The sequence below is a fragment of the Notolabrus celidotus genome, chromosome 8 (genome assembly GCF_009762535.1).
Source record: "Notolabrus celidotus isolate fNotCel1 chromosome 8, fNotCel1.pri, whole genome shotgun sequence".
In the NCBI taxonomy this organism is placed as follows: Eukaryota; Metazoa; Chordata; class Actinopteri; order Labriformes; family Labridae; genus Notolabrus; species Notolabrus celidotus.
Genome location: NC_048279.1, coordinates 32,659,338 through 32,669,601, shown reverse-complemented (window position 1 = coordinate 32,669,601; position 10,264 = coordinate 32,659,338). Strand labels below are relative to the sequence as shown.

Sequence of the window (10,264 nt, the reverse complement as noted above, 5' to 3'; positions counted from 1 at the left end):
CCTTTACAGGAGAAATCCTGTATAATTACATTAGTTCCAGTAATTGATGCAAAGTTTCATTTTTATGCGGATGACACCGTTTTGTACTCTTCAGCGTCGTCCTTATCAAGTGCAATTAGCAAACTGCAAGCTGCATTTAACACAGTACAAATGAATCTTTGTAAACTAAGGCTGGTTTTAAATGCCAACAAGACTAAGGTGATGTATTTCTCCAAGTCCAAGAGGACGGTGAAAAATGAGTCTAAGATTTTCACCTCCACAAATGAGGAAATCGAATGTGTCCCAACATTTAAATACTTGGGTTTTCTCTTAGATGAAAATCTTTCTTTTAATCATCATATTGAGAGTCTTACTAAAAAACTGAGGGTGAAGTTGGGTTTCTTTTATAGAAACAGACGCTGTTTTTCCTTTGCTGCGCGTAAAAAGCTCATTCTAGCAACCTTTGTATCTGTAATTGACTATGGTGATGTTCTTTACATGCATGCTTCCTCAGCTTCTCTGAGAATGTTGGACTCTGTGTACCATGCTGCATTGCGGTTTGTTTCTGGTTTAGGTTTCCGCACACATCACTGTATCTTGTATGAGAAGGTCGGCTTGTCTTCCTTATACAACAGAAGAATGGAGCATTGGTATGTCTTTCTTTATAAGGCCATACTCCAGGAGCTGCCGTCTTATTTATGCTCCTTATTGACTCCTAAAGTTGTCAGTGGCTGTCATCTTCGGTCCCATGGACATATTCTTTTTTGTCATTCCTCGGACTCGCTCTGTCTTTGGTAAAAGTGCTTTTAATGTCTTTGCTCCGTCTTCTTGGTTTGAGCTTCAGGGTCGCCTGAAACTGGACTGTTTAATTCAGTTGGAGGATTTCAAAACTAGGATAAAGGATGATCTGATCAGCTTGTGCACATGTTTTAAAGCTTAACACTGCTAATTTATAAATCAATGTAATAGTTACTTCCCACTGTATGTTTTGTCCTATTCTATTTGTGAAACTTTTTATGCTGCTGTCTTGGCCAGGACTCCCTTGAAAAAGAGACTTTGTATCTCAATGGGACTATTCCTGGTAAAATAAAGGTTAAATAAAAAATAAAATAAAAAGATTATGAGATGAAACTTTACTGATCCTTGCTCAGATGTGACACAGCCATTGGCCCAACATGCAACAATCACCTCCATCAAGTGAAACCTTCACACCAAAATAAGTTAATGGATAGTGTTGTTCAGTTGGCTTGTGGCACATGATTGATGATAATGTAACATGGGTAATCCTGCAAAAAAAGATCAACTTTGCAGCCACAATCAGTAATGGGACGCAAAGGGAACATGAGGAGATTGTCACGGCTGTGGCTGTGCCTTCTCTCCCCTGTTGTGTTAACCCTCCTCTCTGCCTTTGCCCCCTCCTTCCTGTGTGCTTGGTGAAGGTGTGGCTCAGGAGACACACCTGCGAGCAATCTGAATCAGCAGCACTACAAATACCTGGTCCTCCTGCCACTTCAGTGCCGGATTGTTCCTTCGCCACGGGTGATTATATCATCAAGTACTTAGTCATCAAGTGTGTTTAAAGATCAGAGTTTTTTTCCCCTCATGCCTAACGTGCTGTGTTTTTTTCTCTCCGTGTGCAGCGATCCTCCTGCTACCCGTTTTTCACCAGGCGTCTTGGAGCTGGCTTCCTGGTTATTTTTGTTTTTCTTCAGTTGTCTCCACAATAAATTGATTGTACTCTTCAATTTGTCTCCGTCTCAGCTCCTGGGTCCATCTGTTGAGAGCACACCCTGACAGAGATGACCCTACCAAGCCATTCTATAGCTCCTGCATGAACACCAAGAAAGTTACTGATTGGAGGAGGCCAACTTGTTCCATTTTCATTTACTTATAAGCTCTACCACTGACCCGGTCCCAAAGCACCTCCACAGGTGAAGGGTTGTGTTGCAGTCTACACCTTACACTGGAATCAATACCAGTGTGCACTACAGTAAAGTTTTTGCACTGCATGCTTTAAACCGTATTTTATTATACTTATTAGCTTACTTCTTTTAACTTTAGCTTATCTTTTTCTAGCTAGGTATTTTTTTAATCCATTTTCTTCGTCTTGTTTGTATTTCCTATGTTTATCTGTTGTCCTTGCTAAGGTCTGAGAGAGAAACACAAGATCAATCCTCTGTATGTCTGGTGCACACTGCAGTTTTTGACAATACAGAGGACTTTGACTTTGAATAGCAGATCTTTCATTCAGTATCAGCATTAGTGTTCAACTTCCGTCACTGTCCAGTGATCAGAGGTTGTCAATCACACTTATCTATGTCGCTAATGTAAGCATGCCTGGTCAGTTTGCTAACAGCTAGCTGCTAGTTACCACTTTAACAGACAGGTGTAATAGTTCAGGAAATGGTAATGGTTAAGGTGACTGTGTGGAGAGTTTGAATACATTTTTAATAATAGGGTGGATTTGCAAACTGAGCTGACTTTGTCACGTTTAATGCTCTCTCTCTCTCTCTCTCTCTCTCTCTCTCTCTCTCTCTCTCTCTCTCTCTCTCTCTCTCTCTCTCTCTCTCTCTCTCTCTCTCTCTCTCTCACTCTCTGAGGATTAGTCCCACCATAGTTCACACAACAGCAGTGGCAGCACCAGGGTATATTTTTTGTTTGATGTAAAACAAAACCAACAAGCTGAAATACACTAAATTTTCCTATATGAATTGATGTTAGTTGATAAGTTTTCTTTGATTCATCACTCTCAGGAACTTTAATCCACTGCTCTTTTTATTGGTGCAGTTTAAAGAGCTCAGAGTTTACAGTTTAATGATGAGAGGATGTTAAAAAAGACAGTGATCAGTGTCTTTTAATAACATGGTGCCCAGAGATGATTTTTTTGCATAAAACATATTCAATGCAACAAAATGTTATCAAATTTTCAGTTTGAATAAATTCAATGATGGAATCCAATGAAAAATAAAACAAGGCAAATGTGCAAATTCCCTTCGCAAATGTCCTCCTTTCACTTTCCCTTCTTTTATGATTCACTGTGGGTTTTAAAAAATGTGATGTGACGAGCATCAAACTGCCAAACAGGAGATTTTAAACGGCTATTAGATGAGCAGAATTTCCATCTCTGTCTTAAATTGTTTCCAGATAAAAGATGAGAAACGTCTAAAGAAGTTCATTTTATCAGATTTTCTTGATCTTTTGCAATTTAGCTGAAAAAACAACACCGCCCAAAACCTTTTACTAATCAATACGGACACTTATTGGACATCAGAGTGCTTTCCCTCAGAAACTTGGATGGAAATTATAATTAAGTCATTTTTTGGCATTTTAATGGCCGAATGACATCAACGGTGACCAAGGAAAACATTAGAGCTGGGGAGAAGTTATGGCTTATTATTCTAACCTTCTGAGCCTCAAACTGGCAATTATAAACTGGGAGAGGATGAATCGCAGCGAGTAATAAAAGCTGAACTAAAAACCACAAGAGAACAAAAGATGCAAAAGACCTTTAGCCTGACGTGTTTAAAATGTGTGGGAGAGGACAGCAGAGGTTTTCAAACCCGAGAGCTAGTTTTCATGTTGCGTGGGAATGCCATCTTTAAACGTCATTATAATCATAGTGCACCGGGCAGAGAGGTGAGACTACACGGTCGATTCCCAGGACTCATTTCTTTGCAAATAGACGGATTGATGCCGCCTGGATGCTGATGAGGGTCAGTGGAGGAAAAGGAGCAGTCACAGGAACGATGAGATAGTTTCCGTTTTCAGTGATCCTGGCTTTTCTGATAGAAAACAATGTTTCAGAGGACACTTGGAAAGAATCCTGATCTGACCTGATCCCGGCTGTCTTGTTCCTGTGTTTCCAAAAGTGACTTCATAACCCAAACCAGACAGAGCAGACAGGCGGCCCTTTATGAGCATCATCACGAGGAGGACTGGAAAGCAGTACGTGTGAAACTGCAGACCTGCTGCTGCTGCTGCAGTGTTTCCCCTGCTTTGTCCCTTATTTTAGAAAAGGCTAAACCATATTAAAACTGGGACTACCAGCCCAAAAGAAACAACCACGGCTGAGAAAATGCTGAGGTTTTTTGATCGTGACGTCAGAGGCACACTGAGGTCCTCTGTTTGAAATGTCACAGATGCTGCGTTGACAGTTTGGTGATTTGGATCAGACTGATTCTGTGATCATATCGACATCAGCTGGTTTCTGTGAGATAACAATGAAATGCCTTCTAAACAGGAACACATGTGGATCCTGTGCACAAAGCAAATATTTGTGCAGCAGTTTTAATTAGCGCTGCAATTTCACTCTGAAATTAAGCATCTCCATCATCACTCAGACTGCAGGAACCTGCAAACACACACAACGTAGAAATACAACCTACAAAAAAAGAGAAGAAGTGAAGTGTATAAATAGCAACAATGTGGAAGCAATTTATGCTAATTAGGCTTTTATTTATGGTCCAATAATTGGGCACATTTGAATTGTTGATGATGTTTTTTCTCCTTATTTTTCTCCCCTGGTGTTCCCTCCTTTGCGCCCTCTCCCTCTCTCTCTCTCTCTCTCTCTCCCTCTCTCTCTCTCTCTCTCTCCCTCTCTCTCTCTCTCAGTGAAGATCAAAGCGTGTGTACTTGAATAGATGTTAATGGTGCATGCCTGTCGTCTTGGTCCTGGGTTGAGTGGAGTTCTCTCCAGCAAAAGAAAAACAGCCAATTTGGGGTCTACGTGGACACAATTAGCACAATTCATGTGCGCCTTTCACTACAGCGCTCCCGTTTAACCCATGAGGAGAGGCTCTGCATTCACGTTTGTGAAAGCGGTTTTTATAACTCTTTACCTCCTTTTGATTTCTTAAACGCGTCTGGTTACAGATCAGACTATGTGCAGCGGTAAAAGAAGTGCTTTCTATTACCCGACTTTCTTACTAATCACCAGCTGTGTTTACAGATTACACGCATCATATCAAATCAATCTGCAGAAGGGAGTCCAGCATTTTTATTAAGTTGTTGATTCCTCCTCCTCCTCCTGTTGACAGAAATGATAGCTTCTTGGATCCTTGGTGAAAAACATGGTGGATACTTTTTAATATCATTGAACTTATTTAAGAGCTCAAGACACAAAGAGCTGAGTGAAAGAGACATCAAGAAAATTGAAGAAAACAGACACAAAAGTGACTACAAACTGCAACACGGTATGAGATTTGGCCGTGTAATGAATCTGTTAAAAATGCTAATCGAAAAAATGCAGATGTTTTCACTTCCCTAGCTTTGTAACTCAGACACTGAAAGTTACCTGATACTCAAATTCACATGAACCTTTTTCTTCTGAGGGTTTTTCTTACAGCTTCAAGTATAAATTCTAGAAATAGCCCTGTTGGGTAGGTGCTCTCACTTTTATTCCCTCAAGAAAGTCATAAGTCATTGTCAGAGAGATGTCAAGAGAAGAGGACTTTTTGTTCCCTAGTTGTGGATGAAGCAGTGGGAATATCACTTCCAGAGGTGAGCTGCTTTCAAGGGAGTGGGGTGCTAAAAATTCAGTATTGATTGGGACATGGTGTGTTTACATGTTTGTGATTACATAGTTCTTGTTTCACATACAACTTTGCGGTTGTTGAAACACCTCTCTTTAACTTTTAAAGCATAGTATAAGATATTAAATGTTAGTCCAGGGCCCAAACAGAGAACTGTGGTAAGCATGTATGGAAGTGCTGAAAACTGCAGTTCCTCAAGTGCCCACTGGAGGCTGGCTCCAGAAGCACCAGAAATCACATACACACCCATTCTAAGGAGCCTGATCTTTACAGAAAAATGTAACGCGTTTACAGCCGGGTCCGAATAGCTAATTTCTCCAGCAACATATCAATTTTTTCACAGCTCATAATTCTGCTTCAACTACACCTCTACTCCACCTTTTAGTCTCCATGACATCATCAGTTGGTTTTGCCCATAGACTGTATATAAAATGGACATCATCTCACTCGGCTTGAAGTGAGGCCGCCTCTTAACTGCTCCCCCTAGTGGCTGGCTGCAGTATAGGTCAAAAACTCTGTCTACCCCATTCATTTGAATGGGGCTGCAGTCAAACTTTAAAAAATAAATACATGCTGTAGACTCTGGCTGCAGAAAATATACAAGATAGCAGCATTCTGGAACGGGATATTATGGCTTCAAAACCTTACAATGGGAAAAGGCAGACCGACGCTGTCCATTATATATGCAGTCTATGGTTTTGCCACATTGGAGATGCTGACTAAACTTTTGGTTGACCTAACAGGAGGCAGTGTCCTTGTTTTACACATTCTATGGTTGGATCAGATGCAAAATGGTTGGGAACATTAATAACATGGCATAGTTAGAGCTATTTATTTAGAAAGTTTAAGTGTTGTTTTTGTCTTGTGTCTTTCTACATTCTTTGTCTTATATTCTGTGCAATGTGTTCAAATCCCTCATATTTAGTTTAAAACCCAAGTTAAGACTGAGTTCTTCCAAAGTAAAAACATTATATGATTAATTTCTGTTTGTAAGACAGAGAAGAATTTGGAATAAGTCAAAATTGCTCATGTAAGCCTCCCATCCAGCTGCAGTCACAAACTAAGACTGAAAGTGGAGCAGATTCAAGAATAACACATCCGATTTGAAGCGCTGCAGCGTTATAAGATGGATTTTGTGATAAAAGTCGGCACTCAGGACTTGTAGTTGAGAGATTTGTAACACAACAGCAATCACATGCAACTCATCCTTCAAAGTGTCCCACTGGTCGGCCCACCCACAGAAATTTTCCACCAAAAACAGTGAAGCAAATCATTTCTTCCCCTCCTTTTTTGGTAGCTGCTTTGCATGGCCGTATAGCCCGCGGCATTGCTTTTACAGTCCTCCTCCCTCCTGAATTTGAATGAGGCAAAATGGTGCAGCCCAGACTGAGTGGAGGAAACAAGGTGCATTATGTAGGTGGGAGGTAACCGTGCCATTGAGAGACAATTAGCATGAAGCCCAGACCTTTGGAACGGAGCAGAGGCTGCCGAGAGCGGGCCTGACAGATTGAAAAGATTAAGACTTGAGAAAAGATAGCGGGGCATGGGAAAATCCAAAGAGAGCCCGCCACTGAAGTAGCCAATGAACACAGGGGGGTACAATGAAGCCGTGAACGTTCCCCTCTTTCTCTTTCTGTTTTTTTTTGTGTGAAAATTAATGTGATCCTGTCAGCTGCCAAGTGTGCGCACATTCCTCCATACCTAAAAAGTGCCATTTGTTTGTGCGTGACTTTTGTTTCCCACACGCGAGGCTGTCACGAGGGTGAAAGGCAGGGAAGTGGAGGCTCTTGCTAACTATTCAAACACAAAATTCCAACAGGTGTTAGCAACAATCGGGAATGTGTTTTTGAATTGCAGCTCTCAATAGTGACGTGTCGGCTGCATTCCAGAAGAGCCGGCTTCTTTTCTGCTCCGTTTTCTGGAAATTCAGGGCTTGGAATAACTGCATCAAGGGATAAACGCAGGGGCGCCGCCAGGGATTTTGGGCCCCATGAAAAAATATCACATTGGGCCCCATATATGTCTTGTAATATACCATTTATAATAACATCATAATCAAAGTTACAGCAGTCTTTAAAAATGAATGCACAACAGAAAAGAGCAGCACTGAGTCAAGCAGAATAATGGATCTATAATGCTGTTCTGTGCAGCAACGCTAGATTTGATACTTTATTGTTTTCAAGTTTAAAGGATCAAGTTTATTAATTACAATTATTAAGAGGTTAAAGCTAGGGATGCTCCGATCGATCGGCCACCGATCATTATCGGCCGATTTCTGTGAAAAAGTATGTGATCGGCGTTTGCCGATCAATGCCTTTCATTGCCGATCACAAAAAACCATCACCTGTAGCTCATACTTTGCAGCCTGCAGCCTGAAGAGGACCTGTGTGTAATGTCCCCCTCCCCCTTTCCTTCACACTGCGCAGGCACGCAGCGGCAAACCACAACAAACATGTCTGCCGTGTGGAACTTTTAGACAGTCTGTGAAAGTGATGTAAAGTTTGCATCCTGCAACACATGCAACGAAAAAATACCTCGCAGGGGAAGCACGTTAAAAAAGCTTCAACACAACCAACTTAATAAGACATTTAAAGAGCAAACACTTGGCGGAGTATGGTGAGGTTTTTGAGGCTCACGGCAGTGAATGAAAAAAAGACAGCCGGAGCAGCATCAGTCAGACGGCAGCTAACACAGCCCACGGTGGCAACACTCGCCTGTATGAGCGTGACAGTCAGAAGGCTAAGCAAATAACCCGAAAAATAATTGAATCAGGTTAGATGAGCCTTTCTCAGTGGTGGAAGACACCGGGTTCCACCGACTGCTCTCTCACTTGGAGTCCCGCTACGTGCAGACGTAGCGCTGTCAGAGCTCCACCAGACAGTGTACTCTCACATCGAACGTCTCCCTAAAGAAGGAATCCCATTCTCTGTAAGTTTCACGAGTTTCAAACATGGCATATTCTGAAAGACAAACTTGTGAGACATATTGTCTTTTATTTATTTGACTTTCTGCACTATTTAGCCTGTTGAGAGCCTTAATTTTTCCAATCTGTTAAAGATTGTGTCACTGATAGCAGGTACATTTAAGTGTCTTTCAGTTGTCCTTTTGACTGAATAGTTGCTGCATTGTGCCTGCAACGTTTTTGTATTTTTTTTCTTGAAGAAGTTAGTAAAAAGACGTTTTTTTTTTCTAAATTAAGGTGATTTCATGGTTCCTTTTTTCCCAGTTCATGTAGCACTCACCATAACTAAATTGAAAAATGTACAGAAAATCCATGTGATCGGTATCGGTGATCGGCAGTGAATGGCACTCATGGCTGATCGGTATAGGAATCGGCAGCATAAAACCTGATCGGAGCATCCCTGGTTAAAGCTACTTAAACAAATTGCCCCTCGTGGGACCGCCCAAAATTCAGTCAGCATCAAAACATCTGATTTGAAGGTATTATTTGAGTAATCTCTGTGACATTAAAACAGACTAAATCACTCAATGCTTCAACCTGCCCTGCATCCAAAACAGACTATAGGCTGTAGCTTATGTAGCTTAGCTATAGCTTTGTTTTTAGAGGCTTTTGTAATGGTACAGATAGAGAGAGAAAAAAGAGATTCCCACAGACCCCCTTCAGTAATGCTAATTGACATGCTACGTTGCTCACCTTCTTGTTCATTGGGTTGGGGGAGTGGTGGGGAGACAGTGCACCTGCTGACATATCAGCTGCTGAGTCTGGTAGGGAGGGCGGGGAAACCCATTCAGTATAATTAGCTGCAACGTAGTTCATCTCATTGTGGACATCAAACTAGCAAACAGGTTGATTTTTACAACTCAAAGACTATCCCAACCTTTCCTGGAGGAAAAACTGGGTGGCATACTGTCGCCCTTTCTTCTCTCTCTCCTCTCTCTCCTTTCTTTCCCTCCTTTTCTGGGACCCAGACTTTGTCTTTCCAGACATTTAAGCTGCCTTTAGCGCACTATGTGCAACTTCTGTCTGACAGCGAGGCACAGCTGATGAGCTCGACTCAGGCTGGGCTGTTCCATTTCATCCTGATGCAGGGGGTGGTGGTGGGGGGGGGATTAATATGAATTTGCCCAAATAAAGTAGAGATCTCTGATATACATTTTATGAAGACAACGGGCCCTCAGAATCATCCTAACTTTTCCCCCCTATATGGCGCCATTGGATATACGTAAACATGAACCAATCATATGTACACATTTTTCCCTGAATTTGAAAATAATGATCAAATTTAGAATTGGTTTACCAAAGTAAATGATCTGGATCCCTGAAAAGAGCCATGCATAACAATCATGTGCTAATGAGAAGTCCATACCGTGCTAATGGTTTTAACGAGCCGTCCTTTTAGATGTTGCTGTGTTTTCATGCAGGATTCCAGTTTGGTGACGTAGATAGTTTCACTCTGTACTCTTCCATAGCATAATAACGGGCACACTTCCATAGAAATCCTGCCAACTCTCTATCCGCCCTGCTCGGCCAATTTTAAATTTAGGAAACAGATTTTGCACGCTGGTGTTGTGGATTGTGACATTTAGCCTTTGCCATTTCCTGCAGGCATCATAACTAATAACCATCTGAGGTTCAAGCCTGGAAACACATGAGACGCAACAGGAGGGTCAAAAGGAGCAGCCACAGCTGTTTTTTTTGTGTACAGTGTGTGAGCTGTTTACTGTATGTGAATACACCTGTGTGTGTGTGTGAGAGAGAGTCTACGTACGTGCTTCACACACATTCACACTCT

At 41.6% G+C, this 10,264-nt stretch overlaps 1 long non-coding RNA gene across 1 annotated transcript; it reads left to right on the top strand.

Moving 5' to 3' along the window:
* The first annotated feature begins 1,408 nt into the window (after positions 1-1,408).
* LOC117817922 lies at positions 1,409-1,724 on the top strand. The gene is made up of 2 exons (XR_004632262.1): positions 1,409-1,518; positions 1,620-1,724. It is a non-coding gene; the product is annotated as an uncharacterized LOC117817922 (long non-coding RNA).
* Positions 1,725-10,264: the final 8,540 nt, after the last annotated feature.